This window comes from Camelus bactrianus, chromosome 1 (genome assembly GCF_048773025.1).
Source record: "Camelus bactrianus isolate YW-2024 breed Bactrian camel chromosome 1, ASM4877302v1, whole genome shotgun sequence".
In the NCBI taxonomy this organism is placed as follows: Eukaryota; Metazoa; Chordata; class Mammalia; order Artiodactyla; family Camelidae; genus Camelus; species Camelus bactrianus.
In genome coordinates, this window is record NC_133539.1 from 66,634,167 (window position 1) to 66,647,783 (window position 13,617).

At 38.6% G+C, this 13,617-nt stretch overlaps 1 long non-coding RNA gene across 3 annotated transcripts in view; it reads right to left on the bottom strand.

Moving 5' to 3' along the window:
- The window catches only part of LOC123618134 (uncharacterized), a 45,365-nt gene that overhangs the window by 11,685 nt on the left and 20,063 nt on the right, over window positions 1-13,617 (bottom strand). For all 3 annotated transcript variants that reach the window (XR_012507644.1, XR_012507642.1, XR_012507643.1), the window contains exons 3-4: window positions 12,581-12,618; window positions 11,388-11,473 (exon numbers count right to left, since the gene is read on the bottom strand). This is a non-coding gene — a long non-coding RNA (uncharacterized LOC123618134). The remainder of the gene's footprint in view (window positions 1-11,387; window positions 11,474-12,580; window positions 12,619-13,617) is intronic.

Below are 13,617 nucleotides of genomic sequence, written 5' to 3' on the forward strand. Positions count from 1 at the left end.
TGTGGACTGTCAGCATTAGAATTTTGGTAGGGAACTTTTTGCTTCCTTCTCTCGTCAATCTCTCTTCCTTACTTTCTAGATTCTTACTGTGTAGAACCAAGAACTGCAGGCTAGAAATCTGTATTTAAAAAAAAAAAAAAACTATCCAGTTTATGTTGAGATCACTAGCTTGTGGACCCTCTAATCTAGTTCACCCAGTCATCTGAAGATTGAATTTCCTATGTGACCTAATGTACGTTCAGTATGAAGTGGGTCTTTACCTCTGCTTGAATACCTCCACTGACAGAGAATGCTTTTCTAAATGGCATTGGCCTTTTAGAGAGTAGATACTCAGCAACTGTGTCGTAAATGAATATATCAAGGAAGGAAGGATTACTGGAATGGAATCAAACAATCTCAAACCAGATTGTACCATCTTTGGATCTGAACTGTTTTTTGTTAGAGGATTCTTTTTCTATAATTTTCACCCATTATTCCTACTCTATGCCATAAATACTTTAAAAATAAATGTAAAATTTTGGTTTTATATATATGCTTTTACATTCATTATCTTGGTAAAACATCATAAAGAAATATTCACATTTTACAGAATAGAAAACAGAGGTTGCTCCAAGAGATTAAAATACATTGCCCAGCATCATACACACCATTCAGTAGTAGGTAATCACATACTGAGCACAGCTAAGATCAGAAGACTGTGATCTCTCCACTAATAATTAGAACCAATGCATAGGTAGTGTTTACTGCATACCGGGCAGTCGTTTTTTTAAAAGATTTTTATTCATATTAACTCCATGAATCTTCACAATAACCCTATGAAGTAGAGGCATTATTATTATTTCTCCCTTTACCTATGGGGAAACTAAGACACAATGAGGTTTAAATTAACTTTCCAGATAACTCAGATGTGAGACCAACTGTACGTTATTAACTTCTAAGCATGCTATATTGTTTCCCAAGCTACACGTATATCGCCTGAGGTGTACAGATAAGGATGTGTTGGAAAGACAGCCAACTAAACTGTAAATAGTAATAAAATCAAATATTGCATTAGCATTTGTTATCTCTTTCTTAACTGTTTTCAGCTCTCTTAAGACTATTTTGCTGTTCCCCATCGCCTGATACTCTGCCCAAGGACAATTAATGGGTAAAGATACTTCTGTCAAGTATTTGACTGCATGGGAAATTGGACATTTAGTCCTAGCAGATAAAGATAGCGCTGCTCTCTAGAAACCAGGGGTCTACTGTTCCAGTTATCCATTGATGCATAACAAACTACCACCAAACACAGTGACTTAAAACAATGATGACATTAGTTTTCAAGATTCTGTAGATTGCGCGGGTGCTTATTGTGTCCATCTCATCTGGGCTCACTTGCGTGGTTATATGCAGCTGGCAGGAGGGTTGGGGGATAGGCTTAGCTGTGATAACTGCAATGCCTGACCTCTCTCTCCACTCGGTATTCCTCGCGGGTTTCTTTACAGCGTGGTAAAGGATTACAAGAAGTGAGCCCCAGTGCGTGAGCCCTTTCAGGTCTCTGCTTTTTCATATTTGCTGTTTTCTCACTGGCCCGAGAAAGGCATGTGGAGTCCAGAGTTAATACAATAAGGGGAAACACAAGGGCAAGATACGTGGAGACAGTACTCGTGGGAACCCGTTATTGTAGTAATCCCTGTAAAATCTCTGTCCCTCTCACATGCAAATTACACCCAACCATCCCTGGATCATACCTCAGCTTTCACCCTGTCCTTCTTAGACTCAAATTGCTAAACCTTGTGATCTGCACCAGTTTGGGATATGGATGAAGCTTGTCAGCAGGGGATAAAGCTCCAGTCCAGGAAGTAATTTAAAACAGAAGTTATCCAACAGTATAGCTACAAAGCCAAGAAAATGGCTACAGATGCGCTCAGTCAACACGGGCCTGGGCAGGGAGGCACATGGCAATCACCGGCTCTAAGCAGTTCTGAACTACAGCTGGCACATGACGTCAGAACCTCCTGTTCTGGGAGCAGAGATTTTTTTTTTAATTAAACTTCCTAATCCAATGTTTCCAGGCCAGTTAGAGTTGTTCTTCGATCCAATGTTTTTCTTTCTCAGTTCTGCTTCTAAGGTATCTTCCCTTTTCATCAAAAAATGGGCCTTGTTTGTAGCAGAGAATTTTTCTCAGCCTACTGCCTGCCCGTAGAAATGTAGGGATCCAAAGGCATTTTCCTTTTCCTTTTAGACTCTCTGAGACTCTTCAAAAAAAATGTTAGGGGTAATTAAGTTTATTTATTTACTTTATTTATCTTTTTAATGGCGGTACTGGGGGTTGAACTCAGGACCTCATGCATGCTAAGTACATTCTCTACCACTGAGCGATACCCACACACCCTCTCTCAGTCTCTTTTTATCAAAGCTGATGGTACTTTTCTTAGTTCATCTCTCTTAAACTTTACACATTTCCCATTGGGAAACTGATTGGCTGTCATGGCCTACCCAAAAAGCCACATCCGCAAATTTTTTGGAAAAAAGTCTCTCTTTTTGTTTACATGTGACTGCTGTGGGACAATGCCCTTCATGAACTTAGAACACCTTTGTCTATCTGAGAAGGTACTCAAAACCAAAAGAAGTGTTCAGAAAGGAACAATAACTCTGCAAAGGCTGCTTCTAAGTTAAACAATATAAAGACAGAGAATTGATGACTGGATTTGGTTTGTGAGCCTTGTTGGTGGCAGAGGAATGGGTTCTTGTTTAAAGTGTGTTTAGGAACAAACGGGAGGGAAGAGGTTAGGGCTCATGTACAGACTAATTTCTAAAGAGGAGAAAACATAAGGATCTATAATGGTTTGTTATTGTTGTTTTAAGATAAAATATATTATAGCAGGTTTACATTGACAGGAATACTCTGGTAAAAGTGTAAAATTTATGATGTAGGAGTAACGTCCTTGACAGGATACAGGAGTCAGTATACAAGAAAAAATTCTGACTTTAAATAGAAATGGAGACAGCTCATTATTTTAACAGAAAGGATGGCACAAAATACGGATTCTAATGAAGCTCAGCTTAAGTTTGTTGGAGGGAGAATGTGGAAGCTCTATTTTGATGGCTTTTATTGATTTTCAAGTGAATATGAAAAGGAAAGTCCTATGAATTAGGAAGGATGTAAGAGAGGTTCTCAGATAAGGGAAAAGGCGTAAACTCGGTGTCTAAAGAGAGAAGAAGGGTATATGGATTCACGTGGGGTTGCTGGATTGCTCGGTAGCCCTGAGGTCACATCTGAGGTCTGTGTTGTAAATCTAAAGTGAGCTGTAAATCTAAAGTCAGCCCACAGCATACTTAGCTGTTTTTCTCCAGCTGTGTTTCAGAAAGTTGGCTTTTACCCAGAAAGATCTATGGAAAGAGAAGTATAAAGAAGTCCCAGAGAAAGGCTTTGGTTTCTGAGGCATGACAGCAGTCAGCAGAGGTGGTGCCACTGTTGTGAAGATCAGTACATGAGAAAGGAGAATCACCAGCCCGCCTCCCACTTCTACCACATTCTCACCGCTGTAACCTACTTACAGTAACATTATTTTTAATCTTAAAAATGAGACTGAAAAACTGACCTACATACATGCAATTTTGGTTTTGTTTTTAAATTGAAGTCTAGTCAGTTGCAATGTGTCAGTTTCTGGTGTACAGCATAATGTCCCAGTCAAGCATATTCACACATACACTCATTTTCATATTCTTTTTCATTGGAGGTTATTATAAGATATTGAATATAGTTCCCTGTGCTATACAGAAGAAATTCATTTTTTAAAATCTATTTTCATATATAGTGGTTATCATCTGTAAATCTCAAACTCTCAAATTTATCCCTTCCCACCCTGTTTCCCCAAGTAACCATAAGAATGTTTACTATGTCTGCAAGTCTGTTCCTGTTCTGTAGATGAATTCATTAGTGTCCTTTTTTTTCTTTTCTTTTCTTTTTTTAAGATTCCACATATGAGTGATATCATATGGTATTTTTCTTTCTCTTTCTGGCTTACTTCACTTAGAATGATGATCTCCAGGTCCATCCATATTTCTACAAATGGCATTATTTTATTCTTTTTATGGCTGAGTAGTATTCCATTATATAAATATACCGCAACTTATTTATCCAGCCATCTGTAGATGAACATTTAGGTTGTTTCTTATGTCTTGGCTATTGTAAGCAATGCTGCTGTGAATATTGGGGTACATGTGTCTTTTCAAATTAAAGTTCCCTCTGGACATATGCCCAGGAGTGGGATTGCTGGGTCATATGATAAGTCTATTTTTAGTTTTTTGAGGAATCTCCATGCTGTTTTCCATAATGGCTGCACCAAACTACATTCCCACCAGCAGTGTAGGAGGGTTCCCTTTTCTCCTCACCCTCTCCAACATTTATCATTTTAAATTCAAGTTTGCTACTAGGAAGCAACAGAATTTTTTTGTTGGTTGATTATGCTGAGTAGAAGAGTAACTTGAACTAATCTGTGCTGAACACCTCCTTTCCCCTAAGATCTCCTAAGAGAATCTTCTTCTTCAAGTGACCACTGTAACAATTTGTATAAGTGGGCATTGTGTTTCTGATTTTAATTATAAAAAAATTGAAGATCCTAGAAGGTAAATAATTTGCCCAAAGTTTCACAGCTAGTAAAATAATTTTATCAAAGCTTTTTCAAACAGCCCTCTACCTCCCAAGCCCAGAGCTGAAAGCTTTTGGCAAGAATAAGAATACTGGTTTTGAAATGATCTTTAGATTACCTGTTCCAAATTCCTTCTTTACAAGAACAGCTCAAACCTTGCTTTGAATTCACTATCAGGACTCTGAGGTGTACAATGGGTAAGGACTTCAACCTCATCATGAGAGCAAAAGACTCTGATTGGGCCAAATATTAAAAACAGAAGCAAGAACCATAAAAGTGGTCCAAGGTGGAGCCAAGCACGTAATTCATTCCCAAAGGAGTTCTCCAGAATGTCTGAAAAGGCCAGAGAGTCCACCCACACACTGATAGGAGAGCCACCTGGTGCCAAGTTCTGAGACCCTCTGGGATCAGCTGAATTACACTCATCTTCATCTGGTTGGGCCTTGAACTATTTATTCCTCTGGGCCAAGTCCTCCAGAGCTCAGGAACCATGTTTGGATCATAATTCCCCTCAAAGGGTAGAAGACACACAGGAATGCTTTTGAGACACCTCAAAAACATTCCACTCCCTTCGCTTTTATTAGCGGAAGGGATTTGAAGAAGGACACTGAATGAGCAAGTTGAGCCAAGCTACTGAGTAATATGGTTATCATATTCTGTGTTCCCAGACCAAGATGTAATTAGTGGAGAGAAATGAAATTTACTTTCAGATGAGGGCCCTGGAATCCAGAGAGGTGAAGCAACTTTATAAATAACTCGTGAGATGAAAGGGTTTTGGAAAGGCGAGCTCAAAGTCCTCTGACATACAGAACAGAGCTTTTTCTAAGGTGTGGGGAGAGTAGGGTGGGGGGCCAACGAGAAAATTCTGTCTCAGCCAGAATGTCACCCCAACAAGACCCAATATCACTCAAACAAGTGTTTTTCAGGTTCCTTGATGGTTTATTGCAAATCCTCAATTTTCCTGTGAAGGAGCCAATCTGTGTCACTACTCCAGCCAAGAGAACCCACCCTTTGGCAGGTTCACCAGAATCTTAAGGGTGCAGTTACAAAGGGCTCCTGTTTACAGTAGAACCGTTCAAGAAAACTGGTTTTGCTTCGCAAAACATATTTATTTATTCTTTATAATGAGAAATAGTCAACAGAAAGCTTTCTCCACTGGGTGAAGAGTAACTCTGTGCTCTAATTTTTTGGCTATTTTGAGTCTCAATACTGGCTTCTCTGTGGGGTTGCCACGAGCAGGCTGATCCTTCCAGCTCTGACCTTCTGCTCACCTCTGAAGTCTGGAGGCTATATTTGCAGTGACTGATGTAGAAGTGGACTCCATCTAAACATTGTCCATCCTCTAGTAATGCACGATGGGTAGGTAGCTGGTACTTGTATTCTTACCAGCCTCCCTCCAGATTAACATCAATTCAACCTATTTTCCATATCGCCAACAATTATTTTACTGAAATGCACCTAGGGACCCCAAACTTCTTAATATGGCATTCTAGGCTCCTTACTAACTAGCCCCAGTTTCTAGGCCCATTATCAGCCCTTTATTTCTACAATCCATATGACCCAATCACACAGTAAGTGTTGTTATTGAAAATATCTTCATATTGTATCTCTCTGCCTTTTCATTCACGCTTTTCCACCCTCCTGAACACCATTTCCTCCAGTATTTGCTGTAAAAACTACTTTTCCTAGTGGCCAATCTCAAATATTCTGTCTACCCTGTAGGTTTTTTTACTCCCCTTCCTTATCAAAAATTAATGTCTTCTTTATATGTGTTTTCATAAAAGTTTATAATTAGCTTTATACATTTTTGTTGTTGTTTGTTGTTGCTTTTTGGGGGGATGGGGGAAGTAATTAGGTTTATTTACTTATTTTTTTGATGGGGGTACTGGGGATTGAACCCAGGATCTCATGCATGCTAAGCATGTGCTCTACCACTGAGCTATACCCTCCCCCCACTTATACTTACCTTTATAATTGTGTGTGTGTGTCTTTAGATATTGTGAATGTCTTGGGAACATGGACTAAATCTTATTGTCCTTGCATCCTCAATGCCTTATATGGTATTTGATAAGTTGAATTAATAAAATTCAACAAATATTGCAAAAAGCACCTTGTGATTGAGCTTTTTGTTGTCTGTATATTTATTTTTGGTTAGTTTATTTTAAGATCAGTAAAGCCAAAAGAAAATATAAACAACATCCATGAGCCTACCAAACTGACAATATGTGTATGTTCCAGACTTTTACAAATCAGTTATTACATAGCAAGTAGTGATACCATTCCAGACCTCAAGTCCTTCTCCAGAGGCAGTTGTTCTTGTGGCTCTGGTGTATATGCAATCTGTATTTTTATATCTTTCCTAAATACATGTATGTATCAATAAATGAAATATATTACACTTCTATATATTTTAAAAATATTTAAATACTACTGTACCACTTGTTTTTTCACTTATTATCTGTAAATGTCAATGCTTGTAGTCAAAGTCATTTATTTTAATTTACATATGGCATTTCCAGATATTAATATACCATAATTAATGTAGTTAGTCTTTGACCATTGGGATGACTTATTTTTTAATTTTATTTTTTATTAAAGTGTAGTTGATTACAATGTTAGTTTCAGGTGTACAGCAGTGATTCAGTTATACATATACATACATGTATATATTTCAGTCTTTTCCATGATATGTTATTATAAGAAATTGAATAGAGTTCCCTGTGCTATACAGTAGGTCCTTGTTGTTTATTTTGTACATAGTAACATGTATCTGTTGGGACTATTTCTAGTTTGGGGCTTTACAATCAACATTTTATGAGCATCCTTGTAAATATCTTGTGCACAGACGCAAGAATTCCTCTAAGAGTTATACCTGAAAGTGGCATTGTTAGCTCACTTTCTGAGGCCAAGCTGCTCTTATAAGGAGATTTTATAACTAATAGTATATGACACAGTTGTGTTTCTATAATGTTGCCAAACTAGTATTTGCTTTATTGTTAATAGAAGTATTATGGCTGCTTTTCTTCCCTTCTGGTTTTCCTGCTCCATCAGTAGTCACCCCATGGATCTCACGCCATCAGATCCCTCCCTGAGAACAATAATGAGTTTTATTTTTGTCTTTTGGCTCAGTAACATTGGAGAAAACACTGCAATATTGTCCCTTCCCATTTTCTGCTACTAACACTCTATTCCCTGCTAGCTGTGGTTGGTCATTGTGTATAATCCTTACAACTCTACCTTTGTCAAGTAGCCTGAGATCAGAACAGCACCAGCAACTACCCCTAGACTGACTCCTTTTCCTTCTTTGCTTCTCTGTGGCCAGATTCTTTCTGATGCTCTCCCTAGTCCCTGCTTTGGTTCCTGCTTTGGTTACCTCCTCCACCAAGAGTACCATGGGACACTAGTTTAAATTCCTCCCAAACCCCTTTTCTGCCCTAACAGCCCTCTAGCCATTCCCCCACTTCCTCATCTCCCTGCTGTTTCCCACAGCCTTTTCCTGACCATAATCTGGCACTTGCACACTGACTAGCTGATTCATCATCTTTCCTGTGTCTGTTCTTTGGAGCCCCTGGGCCATGGCCCAGGAACAAAACAAGATTCTCTCTGCTGCCTCCACCCACCTCTAGTCATCAACAGCAACCATAGTGCCTGGTGTATCCAGCCTACACAGGCTCCTGACACACTCATGTCCTGGCAATTTAAATCTCTATGACTTCCAGGGGTGTTGGTCTTTTAACACCTGGATGAAAAATGTGGGTGGGGTGCACATACTGTGGTTCATCTCAGATCAGGCACTCCCTAAGAATGATAAATACCCTAGTAGACAAGTTTCCAGTTACCTGTGACACTCACTGTCCCTAGAAGGAGCAATCTTACATTTCACATGTCTCAGCTTCCCCCATCCCTCCTGCCTCACCACTGCTGACGGACAGCTGATTAAATATGGCAAAACCACTGGGTGGCTAGCAGAGTGGCCAGCTAGCATGCACAAGATCCTGGGTTTGATCCCTAGTACCCTAATTAAAGATAAATGAAAACTTAATTATCTCCCCCCAATAAAAATAAATAAAAGTTTTAAAATGTGAAAACATTTTTTTAAATGCTCAAAAATAGAATAAATGAAAAAACAAACAAACGAACAAACACTAAGTGGCCAGATACATGGCCAAGCTTCAGTGGATGATCTACATCATTGATTTACTACAAGCTTGAACATTAGAATCACTCAGGAAATTTTAAAAAACTCTGCCAATGCCCAAGCACCTCCCTTAAAGATATACATTTAAATGTCCCAATTTGGGATGATGTGTATTTTTTTAATGCCCTCCCTCAAAACAAGTGATTCTGATAACAGCCAGCACTGAGAATTGAGAACAGAAAACTAAAATACAGAGCTTACTGTCTAAATTAGCATGACTTTGGGAAACTCTAGACCATAAAGATAAAGTTTTTAGTGTTTATTTGATTAACTATCCCTCGAATCCATTTAACTGAACAACTGACTGTTCAACTACTTGTATTCCTTCTTAGAACACTAGGCTCATCAGAAGACTGTTTATTCAACACTCTAAGAAACCCTTGCTTCTCTGTGTCCATCACCCTAAACTATTATGTCACACACTTGTTCAATCTCAAGTTGGCTCCAGCACTGAATGACTTACCTCAGTCTGGACCTCCAAATCCTCGTATATACCCCCACCTTGACATTCTTCTCTTCTGAGATGCAATTAAGAATATCAAAATATTGCTCTCATACTGTGTTCAGCAATAAACTCTGCTTTCCTTTATTGAGAGTTTACTTTGGTGGTCAGCAGGTTATCTTGCTGGTGCTTTCAGGGACGTCGATAACTAATCGTGGCTAATCCAACTGTCTCTGTGATCTAAGAGACACAGAGACTGTTGCCAGCTGAAGGCAGGTGCCAGACCTGAGAAGTCATAATGTATAGTCAAGAATAATGTTCATACTGGATTATGATACATGCAAGATGAATATATCAAAGAAGCTGGATAATAAATAGGGAAATGGAGCAAAAATATGCAGAGAGAAAGAACAGTGGGAAAAATGGGGTGGCCTCTGGGAGACAGTCTTCTCAGTTCCTGGCCTTCTACTGAAGGAGTAGGAAACAGCCTAACAAGCTGGCTTCCCTGATGCTAAAACTGTTTGTTGATCTTTTTCTCCCTTACTGCTTTTGTACTAAACGAGCCCCAAACTTTTCCATTATGTTCTCCACTCCCTATACATTCTTTACCAAGAATAGCTTTAACCCAGGCTATGCTCCAGGAAGCCTGTGCTCCAGGAAGGAGGTAACAGGCTGATAATCTCAGAAGAATGGACAGAGCCTCCGGAGTTCCTCTGTGATGCCAGAAGGATTCATTGAGGTTAAGAGGAATGTAGCATCCTGTAAAACACCCTGGCTGTTATCACCTTTTTTGTTCCACCCAGTTTTTCTATAAAACCTCAAGACCCCCAATCCCAAAATGGATTCACAATCCCTAAGGCACTAGCCTGCTGGGACTCCCCTTTGCCTGACAAAGCAACAAAGTTGTTCTTTTCTGATTCTCGCAGAGTTCTGCCTCTGAGTCTCAATCTGGCTGTCAGGGTGCACAGGCTGGTTTTGCTGCAACATCACTGCCTGTAAAGCCTGAGTGTAGTGCTTTGTTCCCTCACTTGAAAATCTGGTTGAAGCTGTGATGTTGTGACAGGGCAGGGAAGCTGCTTGTGTTTTGGACTTTTATGTATTTGCTTAATCTGCTGCTTTATCTAGAAGTCCCAGTTATCAACTGTTGATGTATCAAAGAAGGAAATCAATCACTCTTTTTGTCTTCACAGACGGCAAAGAGGAGCAGTTGTGTTTCTAATGAGGGTATAAATTGTATTTTGTGTTGCTAGGTCATAAGGCTCTATCTGATTGGCCATTAAGCTCTTTCTGATTAGTTATTAAGCTCAGGCAGGACAAGAAACTGGCGAACTTCTGAAGGAGAGAGCCTGTGGAGGAGGGGTCATGAGAGCAGAAAGGGGACTAGGATGCTTTGCGGGCCCCATCCTTTAGAGTGGTCCCTAGATGGCCTGTGGCTCATAAACCAGCAGAGCTTAAGGATCGTGGGAAGGACCATTCAAGGGTTCAGAACTGCTTTCAACAGACCTGACTCTGCATCTTGGCCAGCCGATGATCACTTAGGAAGAGCTGCCCTAGTGTAAGGAGGAACTTCATTCTGCCCGTACTTCTGATTTAAACATCCAGTCAAAACTGTGAGTGCATGAAATACCCTCCTTGTGCTTCTCAAGTTTTCACACACCAAATAAGTGTGTCTAAACCTGCTGAGTCAAGCGGTGAGTCCCCCTGAGCTGGACTGAATATGCAAGTATATCCCAAGCTGAGAACAGAGAAAAGTGGGCACACCCCACTCCCATCATGAAGAGTATTGCTCACCCATCCCTCCTTTATTTAAACTAGGTTCTGTTCCTTGGAATCAAAATCTATTACTAGCCTAATAATCTTATTGTTACAGGGTATGTAGGAATTTCTAAGACACTGAATAAAGATTGACCCTCAGCTTTAAAATAACCCTGGGAAGTACACATGTTCATCTTCAATTTACCGATAATTAAACGAATGTCCCATTTTATAACTATGGCTGAACTTGAATACCTTGCTTCAAAGTCAAATAGCAAGGCAAAGGCAGAATGAGTCTGACCCATTCCCCATCCCCCGTATTGCCATCCAGATATTTCCAGGGACTTAGAGGACCTACCAGGACCGAAGCAGACAGAAAACAGTTCCACAGGAGGGCATGTGCAAAGTTCCAGCATAGCTCCCACAGTATTTCTTAGAGCCGTCCTATGGAGAAGAATTCATAGAGAATTATGAAGGTTAATATAACTTTATTCTTTTATGGCTCAAAACATTCCCAAGTTTCAGATCTGATGGAACTAAATAAGTGGAATACTTTGGCTTAAAAAGAAAAAACACATAAAAAAGCAAAACACTTCTTCACTGTTATTTTCTCTTAATAATTGCTAATGTGTTTAGCAGCTGCCTTCTACAATTGTATAAAGTATCCATTTGAAAATTGAAAAATATTGAAAAATGATTAAATTGTTTTTGAATGTCAAGGAAATCAATTTTCTTTCTGTTTGGGTGCCTTTCAGTCCCATTAACGTTATAATATTTTTAAATAATTACTTTAATACTAAAATTTATGAATCAAAAGCAAAATAATGGAATTGTACTGTATGTAACTCTGTATTGATTGTAGTCTCTTATCCACAGTCATTATAAGTACAAGATAATTTAAAAATTATTTCTAATTTTATCAGATCTTTCTGTGTTAATACTTAACAGCTTCATCATTTAGTTACTTTGCTCAGCTGTGAATTTCCATTTTCTCTGTTTGAGGTTTAGAGAGTAATGATCAGCTAGAATTACCCAATAGCAATGGGGAATAAAGGCTGTCTCCATTTTTCTGACTGATATTTTTTCAACAAATTACCAGATGGAATGATTATAAAGTATTTGCTTTCCTTTCTGAACACAGCCTGGTATCATCAAATATCCAGTAGGATCCAATGCTTCCTTAGCCTGTTTTTGTTACAAATTCTTATGGCTTTAATAGGAAAATATTGGGGCCATCATGTGTAAACTGTGCATATTTCTGTGCCCTTTTAGAGCTTTCAGAGGCTTGTGTGCTGTTTAGGCTTTATTCATGTATTCATCTACCTCAGCAAAGTTGATTATCTGCTGACACTATTGAGCAAATTGATCTATTTATTTTTGAGTGCCTGGTCATCTTATATACATGGGTTTATCCATCCAACATGCTTGGGAAACAAAAATGAATTGGTCAAAATCCCTGGCTTGAGCAGTTAAAGGGAAAGACATAGATATAAACATCTATTTATAGGAACATAATACATGAATTTGAAAACAGAAAGAGAAAAAGCTCACCTAGGTTGTCCTGGGAACACAGAAGATGGCATGCAACACTGACAGAATAAATTAAGAAAAGCTTATTAGGGAAATGTCCATTGAATTAATTTTTTTCTTTTTTTTCTATTTCAGGTATAATTGACATATAACATTATATTTAGTTTTAGGCATACAACAAGATGATTCCATATTTGAAAATATTTCAAAATGATCACCACAATAGGTCAGTTAACATCCATCACCATATACAGTTACAAAACTTTTTTTCTTGTGATGAGAATTTTTAAGATCTACTCTCTTAACAACTTTCAAATATGCAATAGAGGATTATTAACTATAGTCATCATGCTGTGCATTACATCCCCATGACTTATTTAATTTATCACTGGAAGTTTGAAAGGTAAATAATAGCAACTAACGTTTACTGAGTTCCTATGACAAATTAGACATATTTTAAGACTTCACATGTATTTACTCATTTAATCATCATAATAAACCTATGAATTAAGCACTATTATTATCCCATTACTTCATTTACTCTGCATTTTTAATAAGGGGAAATCACAGAGCGGTTAAATAATTAGCCCTGTATCACTTGGTCAGGTAACACAGGAAATTAGAATGAGATCTCCCGTCTTCATTTTGACTGACAGGCCAAAAAGATAAATATTGGTTACCAAAGTGTAAAACAAACCCCTTTCTATCAATACATTCTTTTTTACATGAAATGATATGGAGACTATGGAATCTCTCAAACAGATCAAGTCAGAAGCAAAGACTGGAAGAGAAAGTGTGATGGGGGATTTGCAGACACTTTACTTTGGAAACATGCTATGCTCTAAATTTTCACCCATCTTGTGGGAGGGACATCAGTAACGTCTTACCCCAAACATAGGGAGAGGGGCTTCAAGCCAATATCTGAAAGAGCTTTGAAATGTGTTCTCAAAAATTGGGTAATACAAAGCACTGCACCTGCCTCTCTCCTGAGAAAGCTTTATCAGATTGCAAACTAGGAATTCAAAAGGAAAAGTAGACCTGGTTTGAGGAGGTAGAGC